Raw genomic sequence first — 20801 nt, forward strand, 5'->3', positions numbered from 1 at the left:
GCCACCCATACATCCTGAGAAAAATATTTCTAATCAGGATATTCACCTAACAACAGTATTTTAGGAAGCAAAATAATTTAGAAAGCAAGACATCTATAACATCTAGTGCAATTTGATTCACGAATATTTCACTCCAGTGAGATTTAAATTTTCCTCTGTTCTTTCAATTTGGGCTATATTTGGTGTAGATTTGTTCACCCAGCAGTTGATGATTAGTTTTTGAACGTGAAGGGCAGGCAAAATTCATTGCATTTGTTCATCTTTATAACAATTTTGGATGAGGCTTCTTGGAAATGTAAGTCAACAAACATTTACAGCCATATGTCATAGCATGGTCTTGTAAATATAGTTAAATAATAGTGACCATAAATTCGTAAGTAAGAACAGGTTGTTTTTTTGTTTTGTTTTGTTTTTTTGTTTTGTTTTGTTTTTTATTTTTGCCATGATTTAGAAACTGTTTAATTCATTTTTAAAAACAATTTTTTAATGACTCAAAAATTTAACTTGAGTTGCTATCTAAAAACAACAACAACAACACAGTCTCTGGTGGTGAACACATGCCATCATTTTTAGGATTCTCATTTTTCTTGAAGGTGGCAGATATATACAAGATGCAAGCTAGTCACAATGTTGTATCATCTTTCTATTTTTTTATATATGTTAATATTTTATACATCAAATAATACAGAAGTCTGGGTTTATAAGACTCTATTATAATTGGGGAGTTGGAATAGCTGTGTCTCATCAAGAAAATTCTCTTGATTTCTATCCTATGCCTGATCAGTTATGATTTCCATGACCTTCCAAGGTCTTAAATCAAACATTTCTAAGGTCATCTAGAAGATATATAGTATTCAAACCAGGATATCTAATATAATTGTAGTCACAGAGTTTAAAAAATGTAGTATACTTGACTATATCCAATTTCTGCTTTCCTTAACTATGAAAAAAATTAATTTAATTATAAGAAATATGTAAGAACCAGGGCATCCCTGGGTGGCTCAACAGTTTGGCGCCTGCCTTTGGCCCAGGGCATGATCCTGGAGTCCCGGGATCGAGTCCCATGTCAGGCTCCCGGCGTTGGAGCCTGCTTCTCCCTCCTCCTGTGTCTCCACCTCTCTCTCTCTCTCTCTCTATGTCTATCATAAATAAATAAATAAATCTTTATATATATATATATATATATATATATATATATATATATACCAAACATAACAAACTTGCTTATTATACTCTGCACAGAACGCATGGGAGTAAATAAAGCAAATATATAGTTTTACAAAAAGAGGATGAAAACTGGATTTACAAACTGGATTAGAGAAAGAAAAAATGAAAAGTTACTTTTAGGTAAAACCTTCTTTCTCTACCTTACTTTCCCTAAAGAGTTCCATAGAAGAACTGAGAATAGACAATTTTCTTCTTTTACTGGTGAAGATGAATATTGTTTAAAGATGGAAGGGGTAGGGGATCCCTGGGTGGTTCAGCGGTTTGGTGACTGCCTTTGGCCCAGGGCATGATCCTGGAGTTCCGGGATCAAGTCCCGCGTCGGGCTTTCTGTGTGGTGCCTGCTTCTCCCTCTGCCTGTGTCTCTTCCTCTCTCTCTATTTCTCTGTCTATCATAAATAGATAAATAAAATCTTTAAAATAAATTAAAAAGGGATCCCTGGGTGGCACAGCGGTTTGGCGCCTGCCTTTGGCCCAGGGCGCGATCCTGGAGCCTTGGGATCGAGTCCCACATCAGGCTCCCAGTGCATGGAGCCTGCTTCTCCCTCTGCCTGTGTCTCTGCCTCTCTCTCTCTCTCTCTCTCTCTGTGACTATCATAAATAAATAAAAATTAAAAAAATAAATAAATAAAATAAATTAAAAAATAAAAAAAAGATGGAAGGGAGAATCAAGAAAAGAGTGCCCAAGACTATTTTATTTTAATCATCATTGGTATGTAGTAGTACCAGAGGCAACTTGGCAAGCCACATACTAGAAAATCATATATGGAAACTCCTATTGCCTTGACATAAGGATTTTTGAACAATAAAATTATGATTGGTACCAGATATTATTGGTTTAAATTAGACTTCCCTTCATAATGAATAAATGATTGAATAAGCAAACAAATAAAAAGAATAGAGAAATCTTCCATGCAGAAAAAGTGCAAATAATCTGAGACATTCTGCCCTCAGGTAGGTGGGGCATAAGTTACAGTTCCTTAAATGTAGGTTATGCATAGTGACTTCTTTCAAAAGTGTAGAGGGTGGAAATAAGGTATATAGTAACTCAATAATGAAGAGAAATGACAAATATTACCTAATTCAAGTGATCAAGGTCAACATCTACAATGATAAATCATGTTGATAGTATGTACCCTTGAAATGATGTGATGGAAATGGCACTTTAACTCCATGGTCTACTTCCCAAAGCATGTAACCCTAGTCTAATCGTGAGAAAGACATTAAATACCTACTGAAGGATGTTACACAAAATGTCTGATTAGTACTCTTCAAACCTATTAAGATCATCCAAAACAAGGAATTCTCGGAACCTGCCAAGAGGAGATTATAGAAACAGGATGGTATGATATCCTCAATGGGATCCAGGAACAGAAAATGGACATAAAAACTAAGGAAATCTGAATAAACATAAATTAATAACGTTTCAATATGATTCGTTAATTTTGAGCAAGGTAATGCAAGATGTTAACAATAATACTAATATGTCAGTATTGATTTATTATTTGTGTACCATATCAATGGAAGATACTAACAATAAGGGAAATTGGGTGTGATGTACATGGAAACTTTCTATACTATCTTTGCATTTTTTTTCTATAAATCTAAGACTATCTGAACTATGAAGATATTAAAAATTACCAAAGGAATTCTAAAATAACTTTTTATATATTTTTTAATTGGAGTTCGATTGGCCAACATATAGTATAACACCCAGTGCTCATCCCATCATAGAATAATTTTAAAAATAAATTGATTACTACATTTAGAAAGTAAACTTTCTTGTACTTGTAAGAAAAGAAAATAAAAACTTTCTTGTAGAACTTCAAATCCAAAAATATGTTTTAGTATTTATTCATTAATCCAGTGTTTAATTAATTAGACCCAATATTTATTTATGACACTACACTTTACATCATTTTAGGCATTAAGATAGAGGCAATATCAACAAATTCATAAAGACTACTATAAAAGTGAAGAGGAAAATGCCAGCTAACTAGAATTTTAGGATATTAAATGGCTTTAAGATATTGAAAGTTAATTAAACCTTTATATAAATTACTGTTTATTAATGCTCAAATCACTACTTATATCCTATCTATTTTAGGAAGGACTTACTTTAATTTTGGATGTAATGACAAGTAAATATGACCTTTTGTATGGATAGTTGATTCAAACTAATTACAACTTATTGCCTAATCTGATTTCACTTCTGTATTTGATTTCACGCAACAGTATGAATTTTGAATAAAGAAAAATATTGAACATTCAAAATGTTTAAACTTACATTTATTCTGCAAGATAAAATGTTACCATTTCAGTCTAAGTATCAATATTGTGGGAAGTGCATTTTTTCCTTAAATGCACGTTTAATTATCTTAAATACTTTGGTCCAATTAGCTCCATAGTAGTCCATGCTGCCACATTAATAAATACATCAAAGTGTGCAATTATCACTCATGTGTGTTCAGATGATGAATTTGCTAAATTGGGTATTTTATTTTATAAGAATTTTATATTGATAACACAGCATGGAATTTCTTAATGTAAATTAACAGGAGAGATTTTTAAAATAATCTCAGTGAAAACTAAGATGAAACTTAACTTTTTAAAAGAAGCTGAATAAATTACAGTCTAAAAAAGCAAATAGCGTTAATATTGACAGCCAATTTATCCATGATCAGATCATAAACACAGAGGAGTATTGAGCATGGGAATATTAGAGAAATTTGAAACAAATAATTACAGGTAATTAATTGAAAATTCTGTAAAAGCAATTATCATATCTGCTTAAATATAAAACTCTAGCTCCAGATCCTGGAACAAAATAGGTATCTATATCATTTATTTTTGTATACATCTCTTGATAAAGAAAAGAATCTGAGTTGCAGTATCTTATTTGCAGTCCTGATCTGGGATAGGAGCAGAGCAGCCTGACATTTACAATAGTTCAGTGGCAATTACAGCACAGTTAATATATCAATTTAATTAAATTTCGATAGTGATTCATGACATAAAATATCAAAATAAGTTAACTTGCACAGAAATAGACAAAAGATCAATGCGATGGGCAGAGATACAATGAATTAAATTAAAGTATAATTGCCATCTACTGAAAAGATTGTGTACATAAGTAAGTTTTTTTGTAAAGCAATCTCTTAGAAAGACATCATTTAAAATAGATAAAATAGATCCCAGAAAGCTCTACTAATTCCTAAAGACAGCTTTAAAGCGATATCTAAATTATTTTTATCTTATTCTTTTTTTTTAAGATTTGATTTATTTATTCAGGGGAGACACAGAGAGAGAGAGAGAGAGGCAGAAACATAAGCAGAGGGAGAAACAGGCTCCATGCAAAGAGCCTGATGTGGGGCTTGATCTTGGGACTCCTGGATCATGCTCTGAGCCAAAGGCAGACGTTCCACCACTGAGCCACCTAGGTGTCTCATTTTTATCTTATTCTTAAAACAGAAATCAAAGTACTATGTTTGCACTAAGTAAAAATAAACTGATTTATGTCAACAAATTGAAAGTCTTACATTTTACAAAGTATAGTATGAATTTTGCATTTTGTTTATTTTTTTAAAGATTTTATTTATTCATGAAAGAAACAGAGAAAGAGAGGAGAGGGAGAGGGAGAGACACAGGCAGAGGGAGAGGTAGGCTCCATGCAGGAAGCCCAATGTGGGACTTGATCCCAGGACTCCAGGATCACTCCGTGGGCCGAAGGCAGGCTTTAAACCCACTGAGCCACCCAGGAATCCCCTAAATTTTGCATTTTAAAATGTGATTTTTCCACTAACTTTACAGTGTTTTTAAATAAATTTACATTACTGAAACATCTGTATGACATAAAATAAATGCTTTATGTCAAACGAAGAATCTGTGTGTCAAAGAGAGGAGAGAAAGCAACCCAGCTGTGTGAGTTGATCAAATTCTCCATCTTCTCACTACCACTCTGAAGCAAGTATGATCACGGAGTTCTACAGCTATTTGGAAGGAAAGCTGATGGCCTTCCTGCTAATAAAAGCAATAGGGTCTTCAATAATTAAACTAAGAAAGAAAGTAAATGCTATTCCCTTATAGTGTCCCAAGCTGATGAAACGGGTCTTATTAGTTATAATAAAAATGCTGGAGAATTAATAATATGTGCTTTTATTTGTGCCTGCTTTATAAATAATCTTCTTAAAATAATTTTTCCTTGTGGAACTGGACATCTTTATAAAGAAGAATGAATTGAATTGAATCTTCTAATTCCACATTTTATAGTTCTATGATGCTAGATTTACCTAGCTCATTTCCTGTGCTAGTAATTTTAATTTAGTTACTGATGGAGTAATTATTAATTTATAAAGTATTTTAGCTCATTGAAACAAGCAAAATAAGATAGTGTGTGTGTTGTAAATTAGAGTGTGAATAAGCTCTGAAATCTTCCAGCAAGTAAAATAAATAAATACATTGATTAATTAATCAGTAGCTTTGTGTGGGCATGTGCTACAGAAATTGTATTACCAAATGTCCCAAGGAAGTTTGAGATGCCAACTTCAATATTGATCTACTATCTTGAAAAATTCCATTGGTAATGTTAAAGGAGAATCATTGACACTAGAAAAAGAGAACAAGTATGTAGATAAAATAGAGTCCTATATATGCCTAACAGTACTGCTTAGTCATTTTTCAGTTAAAATTAGGTTCATTTATGAGTAACAGAAAATCTCAAATTGTGGTAGCTTTTCCAAGATAGAAATTTTTTCACTCTCACAAAGTTATTGGCAGACTATGAGTAATAGGATGGCTCTATTATCCATAGGGACCTAAACTCCTTCTGTGTTCTACCATCTGTAATGTGTGACTTCACTTTGTTTTGCAAAATATCTATTCCAGTTCTAGATATCACATCCATTTTCCAGTCTTCACAGGAGTTGCGTTACCATCTTGCTTACATTCAACGGGTCATATGTTGCTGAAGTTAAAAACTTGCAAATAATATATCTTTGACAGCTCATTTGCCCAGCTTAAATTCATGGGATCTATTACTGAGAAGAAAATGACAATAGATATTGGGAGACAACTGGTAGCCTCTGCCACTAATCTACCCTTTGGCACAATGTCCCTAGAAATGTAATACGTTCACTTCCCATCCTAAGGTATCATCTGATCATAGTTATAGACCAAAAGAGAAGATATCTTCTCCTAATATAGAACTGCAGAGTTGGATTAGAATAAACTCATTTAAACAATTCCATTGAGAAAAGAAAAGAATGTGAAATATCAAGAGGTTACTAGTTCACTAATAATTTTGTGTACTCAAGATGATTTTTTATTAGTAGATTTTCAAATTCAGCAGTTCTCAGACTTTTTGGTATAAGGACCCCTTTTCATTTTTAGAAGTTATAGAGGAAAGTAACATGTTTTTTAAAATATAGGATATGTGTATCAATAGTTGCTACTCTAAAATTAAAACAGAAATTTTCAAAAAATACTCAGAAATTTGCAAAATATTTATCAATTAATTTATTTAAAATAATACCCAACTGGATGCATGTTAACATACTTTATAAAAAATAAATATATATATATATATATTTAAAGATTTCATTTATTTATTCATGAGAGACAGAGAGAGAGAGGCAGAAACACAGGCAGAGGTAGAAGCAGGCTCCACGCAGGGAGCCTGATGTGGGACTCCGCCCTGAGTCTCCAGGATCACTCCCTGGGCTGACCACGGCGCTAAACCGCTGAGCCACCCGGGCTGCCCCATAAAAAATAAGTATATTTTCCAATACAAAAAATATTTCCAGTAAATATATTTTCCAAAACAAAAAAAAAATAGTGAGAAGAGTGGCATCATTTAAATATTTGCAAATCTTTTTAACATCTGAGCTCTGACATCTGCTTCAGCATTTGATGTAATGTTGAAGTGGATAAAGAAAATTTTGTTTCTCATGCATGGGAAATTGGAAAAGAGAGGAATATTTTAGTAGCCTTTACAGAAAATTGTGGATATTCTTTTTTGATGGTATAGCAAAATTTGCCAAATGGAACTTTCTTGAAGATTAGTTGCAATGGGTAATCTGAAATCAAGTTAAATTTACATACTGTTGCATTAAAACCTATTTGCATTTTGAATGGTCCTTTTACTCATGCATGGATCATTTTGAAAATATTATTTCCCGGGATCTCTGGGTGGCGCAGCGGTTTAGTGCCTGCCTTTGGCCCAGGGCGCGATCCTGGAGACCCGGGATCAAATCCCACATCGGGCTCCCAGTGCATGGAGCCTGCTTCTCCCTCTGCCTTTGTCTCTGCCTCTCTCTCTCTCTGTGTGATTATCATAAATAAATAAAAATTTTAAAAAAATTAAGGCTTTAAAAAAAAAGAAAATATTATTTCCCTAAGTTGTTAAGGATTTTTTAAGTGTTGGCACATTTTGTTATATAATATGAAAAAGAAATCATGTTTGTTAATATCACCCTAGAAAATTCTTTTGAGTATTGAGAATCTGTCAAATTCGGTGATGCATATAAGTTTTTGAAATTCAAATTTTTGCTTGAAAGTTCAGATTTTATCACTGGCAATGAGTAGTGCCAGGTCAGTTGTTTTCTTTGAAGTCACAGAATCACTTTGTTCATCTTAGAAAATGTATCTCCCAAATATTCAGATCTGAATAACCATAGTTTGTCTGTCAATCACTTTTTATAGTGAAGATAATGTTCCATGGAATAGATGCTAGTTCAACTAATAGAAGAGTTTTTCCCTCAAGAGAATCATCATACTTCAGTGGGCAACACAAGTGCCTAATGAGTACTTTATAGTTCATCATATAAAATATTATAATCATCATATGCTCAGGTAAAGTTTTAATAAAGTCAATAATTGTTACTGCTTCATCAGGATATTGTGCTTGAAACTACTATATGTGCGTGATGGAGAAAAATAATGACTACTAATGTAATTTGTTGCCATTGCCTTTATTCAGACTCAAGTGATAATAGTTTTGCCCATATTTGCCTTTTAAAATTCAATGCAAATGTTTATACAGTGAAATGTTAATACAGGCAAATGATGTCTTAGTATTATGATGAAAAGCATCTTTGCCTCACAAATCCCCCTGAAAAGATCTTGGGGACCTCCAACCACACACTGAAAATCACTTTGTGAGGTTAAAGAGTGTGCACATTTAAACTATGGATCTTTCTGGTTTGTACAGTTATTATTCCCACCTAAGTTTTTGGTGTGACTGGTTTGTCATTCTGACCGATATTGGTATTATTAAAAGTGTAAATCTATGTCTGAGAAGCTAAGAAGAGTTCATTGTCACCTTAATTTCTTTTTACCATTAGTGAGGTTCAGAATATTTCCATATATTTATTGGTCAATCTGATGCTGCTGCAGGAATAGATGGACAGTTCCATGGGATAGAATAACCAGTTTGGAAAATGACCTAAATTCATTTGGGAATTTAATTTACAATAGAGGTTTTGTTCCCTTAATAGGTAATCGGTTGGGAATGGGGCAGAAACTTTAATAAGTGGCATTGGGATTTGGATAACTGGCTATTTGAAAAAAGGTTGATCTATAATTTACATTTTACATCAAAATTCTGGATGGATGAAAGATCAAATGTTTTTAAAAATTCAATTCATGTGGATCCCTGGGTGGCACAGTGGTTTGGCGCCTACCTTTGGCCCAGGGCATGATCCTGGGGACCTGGGATCGAATCCCACGTCGGGCTCCCGGTGCATGGAGCCTGCTTCTCCCTCTGCCTGTGTCTCTGCCTCTCTCTATCTCTCTGTGTGACTATCATAAATAAAGAAAAAAAATTCAATTCATAAAGTAGAAGAAAAGACAGGGTAACATCTGTTGATTTATAACACAGGAAAACCAGGCAAGTTAAAGAAAATAAATGATATATTGACTATATAAAATTATTTAAATTTCTAAATGGCAAAAGAGCACAAAATAGATAAGAGGAATAGTAAAATGGAAAATAAATATATTGAACACATAACACAAAGAATAAATTCTACTTTTTGTATATTATTGATAATATAGTTATACTATTACTAATAATAGTATATTTCTAATAATTCTACTTTTATTAAGCACTATTATAAATGTGTAAGAAAAAAATAAACAGCTTCTTGGAAAAATAGGCAGAAGATTTGAATGTAAGATATTGAAGTAGATCACAGAAACAATTTTACAGCTATTGTATCCTAAGAGTATTTGAAGTCAAATCTTCCATCTCTCTCATTATAGATGAGAAAACTGAAGTCTAGAGAGGCATAGATAAAAGTTAAATTTCTTTATTCTCCATTAGATGCTTTAACAACTATAAGTTATTTGTTCCCTTGTTTCTACTAACTATATTACTCAAATTTGATTTTTTTCAATTGCACATAAATTTAAATATATATCACCCTGCAACTACTCCATGAAAATGCGAATGCATAGAATGACCTTTAGCTATTCGCAACTGATGTATTTTTTAAAAATAGATGAACATTATTCTATTGAAATCAACACCATCTGCTCTTATTATATGGGACTAGATATAGTGGTTAAGGACTCAGACTCTCAAGCTCCAATTGGGATCCTGCCTTTGTAATATACTGAGTGACCTAAACAATTTAATGAAACTCTGTATGCTTCAGTTTCTGATTTATATATCATCCTAGTTATAAATTTATATTTATAAAGAGCTTATGATAATTCATGACATTTAGTAAATTCACAATAAATGTTAGCTAACATTTTCATCATTATTTATAGGTGGGAGGAAACTTTGAGTGACCATTAACAGATTTTCTCTTTCGTGTATTTTTGCATTGTGAATTAGAGAAACATGTCTATCTTGACTTGTTATCACCACAAAATGATGTGAATAGAGAATTGATTTCTGTAAAAGTCTGTAACTCAGTTATTTTCATAATATATTAAGTAACATGATGAATGAATCCAGGTGTATATTGACAGTAAGAGGTTGGAAAAAGGATTTGGGGTCATTTAATGTAATGGAAATTGAATGAATTTATTATTTTAATCTTTTGCATGAGGAAGAACTTACAGAACCTAGTCCTAAAGCTGATTCAAGAGTGAAGAAAGAGAGAGAAAATGACACAAGCAGGGGATATAAATCATCTGATTTCAAATTCAAATTATAACTACATGTTCTCCTGTTTGTCCTGCTTATATTTCTCATTGTAGGACCCTTTCAACTTGACCTTGCTCTTCATTGAAAACTCTTCTGGAAACACTACAAAAGCTGAAGGAATTTATCATAAAGCGAGATATGCAGTATTCAAATATAGCCTGGAAACTAAATTGAACTGCAAATCATCTATGCATAATAAGGCCAGTGCTTGCCCATTCTTAATGGATCACTGGTGGCTTATCACAATGTCTTAAAGACCCAATACTGAACTTAGATAATGATTCTCAGGAGGTGAAAAGGGCTTTCATTTTTCAGATTTTCTTTCCTTTGTCCTTTATGGTCCTGAACTCAATCAAATTGTCAGAGAGCTTCCCCCTATCACAAGGATGATGGAAATGGGAATTTGGGTCTATTTATTTCTGAAAAAAAAAAGAACCATGGATATGCAAAGCTCACCACTCAGCATTTTACCAACATGTAATACACAAAAGAAATCAGAATTTTCTCACGTGAAATTCTTCTGTAAAATGCCAAATACCAAATGGACTTTCTTCTTAACTCAAATCGTTTTTGTCATTGTCTATTTCTTAATGGCATGTTTTCGGAATTTGTTTGTTCTCCTTGCAAAGCCTTACTAAAAAATTACTCCTCTGAGTTTTTACATAGCATTTTTCTTCTTTTGGGGGAGATTATTTTTTTAAACAACGTTATTGAGATAAATCTCTTATAATATAAAATGAAGCAATTTAAAGTTACTAGTTCACTGATTTTTATTTAGTACATTTACAGACTTGTGCAATGATCAATACAATTTAATGTTAGGAAATTTTCTTCATGCCCCCTCCTTCCCATTCTGCTCCCTCCATTCCATTCCACTTATTAATCTAACTTTTATTCTCAGCCCGGCCTTCAACCCGAAGCTCCAGACAACAAATAATCCACTCTCTATCTGTAATTTGACTACTTTGAACACTTTGTAACCATATAATGTGTCATCTCTTGTGACTGGATTTTTTCAATTAGGATAATATTTTCAAGACTCAACAATGTATAGCACTCATCAGTCATTAATTTCTTTTTATTTGCTGAATAATATTCCATTGTATGGATATACCACATATCATTTATCCATTCCCCAATAGATAATTATGTTTTCTTGTTTTTTCCAATTTGGGGCTATCACGAATAATGCTGCTAGGTAGGAAAATTCATGTACTAGTTTTTATGAGTATATACACTTTTAGTTTTCCTGGATATATGTCTAGGAGTAGAATGGCAAGGTTACATTGTATCCATGGTTAATCTTTTGAGAAACTGCCAGAGTGTTTTCAAAGGTGGTCTGACCATTTTACATTTCCATCAGTATTGTAAAAGTTTTCCATTTCTCTAAATTCTCACCAATACTTATTCCCTGAGTCTGTGACTATAGCCATACAAGTAGGTGTGAAATCCTTTCTTCTTTGTAAATTTGATTTGGATCTGTAACTAATGATATTGAGGATCTTTTCATGTGCTTTTGGCTATTTCTTTACCTTTTCTGGAGAATTGTTTGTTGAAATGTGTTTCAGTTGGACTGTCTTTTCTTATTGAGTTGTGAATTCTTTATATACTCCTAATATACGTTCTGTGTCATATATATGATTTACAGATATTTTCTCCCACTCTGTTAGTTGTTTTCTCACTTTCTTGATGGTGGCCTTTGAAGCTCAAAATTTTTAATTTTGATGATATTCAATTTATCTTTTTCATTTGCCACTTTTGCTTTTGATGCTGTATCTAAGAATGTTTTACCCAACTTAAGATCATAAAGATTTATCCTTATGCTTTTTTTCCTAATAATTCTATAGTTTTAACTTTCCATTCAGCTGTTACATTTAGCTCTAATTTTTGGTGTATTTGGTCATTATTTTGCCATGTGTATATCCAATATTCACAGAATTATTTGTTGAAAAGAATATTCCTTAGCAATTAAATTGTCTTCTCAAACTTGCTGAGAATTAATTAACCAAAAATGTGAGGGTTCATTTCTGAATTCTCAATTCTATTCCATTTATCTATATACCTATCATCATGCCATGACAATACTGTCTCACTTACTGTAGTTTGTAGTAACTTTAAAAATTGAGAAGTATAAACCTTCTAACTCTATTTTTCTTTTGAAAAATTATTGTGGCTATTTTGGAATTCTTACATTTCTATATGGATTTTAGGAGGAGCCTGTCAATTTCTGAAAAAAAATGGCAATTAAAGTTCAATACAAATTCCATTGAATGTGTAGATCAATTCAGGAGTACTGCTATGTAAACAATATTAAGTCTTCTGATTCATGAACATGTGATATCTTTCCACTTAAATTACTCATTTTTAAAATAATATTTTGTTGTTATCAGTATCCATACTTCACTTCTTTTATTAAGTTTATAATTTTGTTAGTTTTGATATTTTGTAAATGGAATGGTTTTCTTGATTTTATTTTTAAATTGTTTATTGCTACTATGTAGAAATATAATTGACTCTTACATATTGATCTCATACCCAGCCACGTTGCTGTACTTATTTGTCTTATATTTTTTAGTGGGTTTCCTTGGATTTTTTATATATAAGATCATGACATTTGTAAATACAGATAGCTTTTCTTTCTTATTTTGATCTTAATCTTTTATATTTCTTTCCTATTTACATTTGTTAGAAACTCCAGTACAAGGCTGAATAGAACTCGGAAGGGTAGACATTCATGTCTTGTTCCTGATCTTAGGGGAAAGCATTCATTTTTCTTCATCAGGAATGATATTACATATAGGATGTCATGCATTCCCTTTATCAAGTCAAGGAAATTCCTTCACAATATTTTTGTAGAGCAGGTCTTCCAGTAACAAATTACCCCCCACTTTTATAAAATATATCGGTATGTCTTAAGCTCCCATTTATTTTTGAAGGAGAGTTTAGCTGTATATAGAATTCTTGGTAGACCATCACCCTTTTGGAGTTGTCATCTCACTGTCTTGTGACCTCTATGATTTCTGATGAGAAGTCATTTATTTTTCTTATTGAGGATCCCTTCTAAATGATAAAGTTGTTTCACTGTTTTCAAGATATTTTTGTCATTGATTTTCATCAACTTGACTCTGATCTGTCTATTTTTTAGGTTTCTGAGTTTATTCTACTAAAAGTTTGTTGACTTCTTGGTCATGTAGGTTAATATCTTTTGTAAAATTTCAAGTTTTCAGATATTTTTTTCAAATATTCTTTTTATCCCTTTCCCTCTCTTATCTCGTCTGGAACTTCCATTATTTTTATCTTGGTACACTTGATGGTGTCTCAGTATTCTCTCAGGTTCCATTCACTTTCTTTATCCTTTTTCCATTCTGCTCCTCAAACTAGATTATATCTACTGACCTGTCCTCAAGGTTATTCTTTCTTCTGTCAGCTTAAATCTCTTGTTGAAATAGTTGTGCAGTTCCATTTCAATATTGATTTTTTCAACTCCATTATTTGTATTTTAATAATTTCTATTTCTTTATTGATATGTTTTATTTTGTGAGACATCAATGTCTTTAAATTCATTGAATGTTTTAGATATGTAGTCATTTAGACATGTAGTCAGTTATCAAGGATCCTACTCTCAAGATTTGTTGTTACTGCTTAGATTTTTGAGGTTATTATTGTTTTTCTTGCATCTTCTTGTTTGTTATCTCCTTGGACTCCTTCTATATCTGTATTCCTGGCAGTGTGGCACTGAGCACTTTGAAAACAACAACAACAACGACAACAACAACAACAACAACAACAACAATTAAATTTTGCTTCCCAGGGGTCACCTCAAGATCAGAATAATTTAAATGTCAGCAATGATCCACGAGAAAATTTCCTTAAATTAAATTCTACAATATTTTCCTCCTTTTCCAAGGGAACATATATGTGTGAGAAGGCACATCCTAACATCAGGCAGTTTACAAGATATCCATGGCCTTTACTCCTTGATTCTGCAGAGTTTTAAGGTCAGTCACATGTGAATAACTACTACCTTTTCCTTTCCTGTGTCTGTTCTGTGCTTGGGCATAGCCTTTGAGAGCCTCATAAATATTATGGAGCATTTTAAAGTTCTCTGTGGTCATCTGGTTCTCCAGGATTTCTTTTTAACCACTCCCCTCCATTCCCCTCTTCCAGGCTTTCTCTTTTTCTTTTGCTCCAACTGAACCTTAGCCTTAGTCAGCTATGATGTTGCCAGCATATTGTTGTTTTGGTAATGCTGTAAGGGTCCATCTTTTACCACTAAGCTGAGTTCTGAGACAAATCAAATGTCTACAACATCCAAGGCATAGAGATTTTTCAGAGAGCTTCAATTTCAAACAAAATATTGACTGTGCTATGGAGATGGTACTTTTAAGGGAGCTCCAGAAGAGGTCAAACCTCTCTGATATTTGCAAAACTACTGACTTTTGAATACCACATCACTGATCTGGGGAGAGAAGGGGAATGGGACTAGCCTCAAGCAAAAAAATATCACAGATCATGCTGCCTTACAGGGGTTTAGTACCTACTCTTGGGTAGATGATGTTCAGTTTCTTCTGTAGTTTTGGTTAATTTTCAAAGTTATGAAATTGTTGATCTTAGTTATTTTGTACACATTTTCATTGTTTCCGTAGGAAACCAAGGTCACAGAGGTCCTCATTCCATGATTTCAGAAATCTATGTACATTATATATTTTTAGAAAAAAGTACACTGTAATCTTATTTTTTCCTTTCTGTTAGCTTTACTTCTACTTGTTCATTATCTATCTGCTTAATATCTTCATTTTCAAATAAAATTTTTATTTATCAGACTCATTCCATTTTGAAGTTTATTAAGACTCTTCCTCTTCCTGGTAAAATACCTATTGTGGAGGTGTAAGAGATATAAATATCATTGCATATTTTTTATTTTGCTATTTGCTTGACTTTCATGTATTTTATGATTGTATTAGTTATTTAAGTGACTTTTATTATTTTTATAGAAGTAACTTAAATATTATTATTTTTTTCAAATGTTCTTGTCTTTCAAATAGTACTTGATTATATATTTGGTTTTATGTAAAAAAATGGATTCTATGAAATTGTTCTCTTGTTAGTCTTTGCCAAGTATGAATTCCAGATGTAATAAGAGCTACATATATTAAATTATAAAAGTACATTTATGTAAATTCCCTAATATAGGATAGCATGGTTCAATTTTCCTATGGTAAATTTACTACAGTAAATTTACATTACATCCTTTATTTATATCATATTCTTTGCATAAAATCAGTGGGTGAATCATATCTTGGAGAACACTTCTCAATTAATTATGCAGCAATAAAGTCCTCAATATATATTATCATTTACAATTGTAATTTGCTAGATGATACAGATGAGATGTAGCAATGAGAAACATAATTGCCTTTTTAATGCTGTGGTAGGTACACTATGGTCATTAATTATCAACTTGACTAATTATTATTGGTTGCAATTAATCTTTGCTCTAATAATTATTGCTGATGAATATATATGTCTTACCCTCCTTAACTTTTGCAATGACATGCAGATGATACATGTGATGCATATGATCATATATATATGATCATATATATATATAAATAATCTAAACTACAGATTGCCTAAAACAGAGTTAAATACTTTGATATGGTGAATATGACTCTGATATCAGATAGAATTTGATCAAAAGAATATGATATAGGGCAGCCCCGGTAGCTCAGTGGTTTAGCGCCGCCTTCAGCCCAGGGTGTGATCCTGGAGACCCAGGATCGAGTCCCACGTCGGGTTCCTGCATGGAGCCTGCTCCTTCCTCTGCTTGTGTCTCTGCCTCTCTCTCTCTCTCTGTGTCTCTCATGAATAAATAAATAAAATCTTTTTAAAAAAACTATATGATATAGTGATTTTTTTTCAGTTATTTAAGTTACCACCATTCCCCCCCGCCCCCAACCAGGTATGTTTCCTCGTATTTCATATACAACTGCAAAGCTTCTGGCAACCTTAAATAGGGGAGTTGTTAAATAGTGTGCGTCTATAAATGAGTGAGTATAATCTTAGCATCAGATACAAGGAAGAAAAAGTAAGTCATGAAATGATGACTCTTAAAACTCCTCAGAGCATAATTACCCAGACTCACATTTACATATCCTTTCCTATGACCAATAAGATTTAAAAAAGGATACATCTATATTTCTTACATTTTCATCATAAGAATAGTGTATGGTATCCAGTGGATGCTCAATGAGTATTTGTAGAGTAGATAATTGAATAATGAAGTGAACTAAATTTCTGTTAACAAGAAGAAGTTGGTGTGGACAATCAGCTAACTTTTATGGAAGAGATCATTCGAAATATCTTCACAGAAATAGCTTCCACTGTAATATTTACCATTCAAAGACTCTCAGAGGACTCTGTTGACATCTGCTAAATCAGAAACAAAAAGAATTTGAAATTGATGATGTTGATTTTAAACAGGGTTGGTTTTTGGAGCAATAGATGCTTACACTTGCAATAAGACTTATCAGAAGAATTATGTCACATAGGGCATCTGGGTGGCTTAGTGGTTGAGCATCTTCCTTTGGCTCAGGTCATGATCCCTGGGTTCCAAGATCGAGATCCTCATCAGGCTCCCTGGAGGGAGCCTGTTCTCCCTCTGCCTATGTCTCTGCCTCTCTCTGTCTCTTATTGGTAAATAAATAAATAAAAAGGATTGTGTCATAAAACCAGACTTCAATGAAGTATTGTTCTTAAGAAGTTGAAACAGTCCAGCTGATGTGGAAGTATTTTGCCATAGCAATTATATTAAGTGTTTGTTTTAAATGTTTTTAAAAACAGATAGTTGTGTGTTAATTTAATCTCATTTATTTTGGAAGGATAATTTAAATATGTTTAATGGTTCAAAATGAGCTTCCAGTATTTACTATATAATAGTGTGACTGCAGGAATCAAAAATTTTACTTGAAGTGGTTTGATTTAGAACTATTATTCTGAAAATAACTAAATTACATGTGGTGTGTGTGTGTGTGTGTGTGTGTGTTGAATATTGAGCACCTACAAACAATATAGGAGAAATACATAAACATTGGTTTGTCTAAATAAAGCAATTGTTATAGTGCAGCCCCTTAGTTTTTCTTTTAATCAATAGTTTTTTTTTTTTTTGAAAATGTCACTATTGAAACAATGTAAAGAATGAAGTGATGGAAAGTACTATGATTAGGAACATAAGTTCTGTTTGGAGTCTTACCTCACTGTTTACTTTGAGTCATACTGCATGTTATTTAATCATTCTTAACCTAGTTTCATTATCTTTGAAACTGGTTATGAAAATAAAATTGTATCATGGTACTATTATGAAGATTTTATGCAAGTGAATGTCTTATTATGATTAAGCTTCATAAAGTTTTGAGAGAATTAAATGTAGGACAATGACTTAGTATACCTAGCAAATAAATATTATCTACTAATTTTATAGTTATTATTACCAAGTAATACAAGTCATACAAAAACATTTTAAAATTCCATGTGAAGACTAATATAAATCCTAGTCCAGCTTTTTAGACAAAACTATCTTGAAAACCAAGAATAGCAGATTTATTGAATATTTTTTCCTCTAATAAACCATTAGTAAGTCTACAGAAGAGCATTTCTCTATTTTCTGAGATATTCTCTGTCCTATAGTGTGAGAAAGTATATAAGCAGAGGGATGGCTCATAGCCAGCCATTTTATTCCTCTTGTCATTCTGGAGAGAATTCCAATGTAGATTTCACATCGCATCATTGGTATGAGTGGTTTATTTGGTCTGACTCATTCTAATGGATCATTATCAATAACTTATTCCAATTGTGATGCCCTTCAACACTTGACCAAGAATAACTTTCCAGACTGGGCTAGCCTCTATAGTGGCGACAACATTTAAAATCTTTCTATTCTAGTCCTGCCCCCTAAGAAATCATGTTCTTCTTTTAGCTACACTGAATACAACTCATGACTTGGCAAGTGTTAAAGATTTATCTATTTATTAACATTTTACTCACAAGGATAAAACTCTTGAAATATTACATCTCATTTTCAAGAATGTCCTTGAGATGGAAAGCAGATATATTCTTTGTCACATTACATTTTTAGACCATGTAGTTCACTGTCATAAAGCAGTCACCAGAAAAGTTAAATGAAACTGCATTATGCAATAGATCTTTTCATATTTTAGATACATATACATTTATATAATAACTGATTATAAATTTTTATGGTAAGGTTAAGAACTCTGTGGAGTAACTGCTCAACTTTCAAGAGGGTAAACAATTTTTGGAATGGGCAGAATTTTATTTTTTGCTGATTTGTGGCAAAGTTTTCATGTCTCTTTATGAATTGTTCTTTTGTTTATTATGGTTAACGATTAGGTGAAAAATATAGTAGAGTTTCTTGCCATTTCATTCTCTGACTCTTCAGCATGCATTTATGCAGGATAAAATTAAGCTGGGGAGATGTCAGGACATTGGTTAAGGAGCAGTATCAGTTTTCTAATCTGGTTGGCTCCAGAATATTTGCTAGCTACATTCAGTTGCTATTGTGAGGACTGTATTGGATGCTTGTGTAGATGATAGCATGGAGGTTAAGATTGTAGAACTTGCAACTGACCAAAGTTGGGTTTGTGTTCAAGTTCCAGTACTTAATAATCTTATTTTTTAGTCTTTTTATTTGTTACTAGGTAGTTGTAAAGGGACAAAAAAAAGATTATGTTTAGCACAAGATCTAGGACAAAAGAGGATTTAGAAGATGAAAACTATTATAATTACTTCCACTTATGATTGTTACTTTTATGTGTCAGCCTGACTAGGCTATAGGATGCTTCAATAGTGGTTAAGACATTATTACTAGGTGTCCCTCTGAGGGTGTTTCCAGAAGATTGACATTTGAATCAGTAGACTGAGTAAAGAAGATCCTTCTCACCAACCAGGGTGAGCATCATCTATCTAACCCACTGAGGTTCTGAATGCAATAAAAAGATATTGAAGGGTGAATTTGCTTTCTGTTTGACCAAGACATCTATCTCCTCTTGCTGTGGGTGATCTGTGATCCTGGCTTCTGGGCCTTTGGACTCAGACTGAGACTTACACCATCAGCTGCTCTGGTTCTCAGACTTTTCAACTTGGAGTGCTTTACACCACCAGCTTTCCATGTTCTCTAGCTCACAGACAGCCGATCATGGTATTTCCTTGCCTCCATAATCATGTATAAAAATCTCCTTTGGGGGATCCCTGGGTGGCTCAGCGGTTCGGTGCCTGCCTTTGGCCCCGGGGTGTGATCCTGGAGTCCCGGGATCCAGTCCCGCATCGGGCTCCTGGCATGGAGCCTGCTTCTCTGAGCCTGTGTCTCTGCCTCTCTTTCTCTCTGTGTCTCTCATGAATAAATAAATAAAATCTTAAAAAAAAAAAATCTCCTCTCTCTATATGTCCTATTGGTTTTGTTTCTCTAGAGAATTTTGGCCAATTACCCCTCAAATTATATAATTTCTTCGATAAATGATTATGGTTCTCTAAGAAACTAATTTATCTATTTCTTTTCCTCTTTTTAAATTTAGTTTGCAGGTTGAGAAACATCTTGCCCACAAGGATAAGCTGTATAAGCATACTTTGACTATATTAATGTTTCTTTTTATTTGTTATTTTTCAGATTCTTTGCAGCCTTAGGTGAGTTGCTTCCCTTAGTTGTAAGGATTCATTCAGTCAGTCAATTCACATTGAACACACACTGCATTAATTATTACAGTAGGAGCTAGGATAAAAAAAAAAGGATATGATAAATAGAAGCCTTCATAAAAGTTGCATTTTAGTGACAGAGAGACCTTCAAACAGGCATATGGCCTTGCCATATGATAAATACCCTAATGGGAGGAGTACATGTTGCTATGGGAGCCTATGGTTGGTGTTAGAAAAATATGGTTTTAAATACAGACTTATATGATGAGTAGGAGTTAACCAAGAAGAATGTGAGGGGAGAATTATTCCACACAGAAGAAAGAATGTGCAAAAATCTAGAATATAATATATTGGTGTGTTTAAGAAACTGAATGAGGTCTTTTATTTTTGATACAATGCATAGTGGAATGCATTCCACTATGGAATTCCACTATGGAATTCCACTATTCCACTATTCCACTATGGAATAAGGCTGAAAAAGTAGTCCAAGGCAAGGTCATGAGTGGCTTTTCATAAAATTTTGAGTAATTTTTACTTTATCCTAATAGAAAAGGGAAGCCTCTAAAGGTTATCAACTGGGGTAATGAATGATCATGATACACTTTAGGAAGTGTAATTTGGGGGCAGAGGGAACTGAGAGAAGGAAGTCAAGACTAAGGGAGAGTAATGTAGGAGGTTACTATAGTAATTCAGGTAGAAGGGCATGGACATGTAG

Source organism: Vulpes lagopus, chromosome 6 (assembly GCF_018345385.1).
Source record: "Vulpes lagopus strain Blue_001 chromosome 6, ASM1834538v1, whole genome shotgun sequence".
Classification (NCBI taxonomy): domain Eukaryota; kingdom Metazoa; phylum Chordata; class Mammalia; order Carnivora; family Canidae; genus Vulpes; species Vulpes lagopus.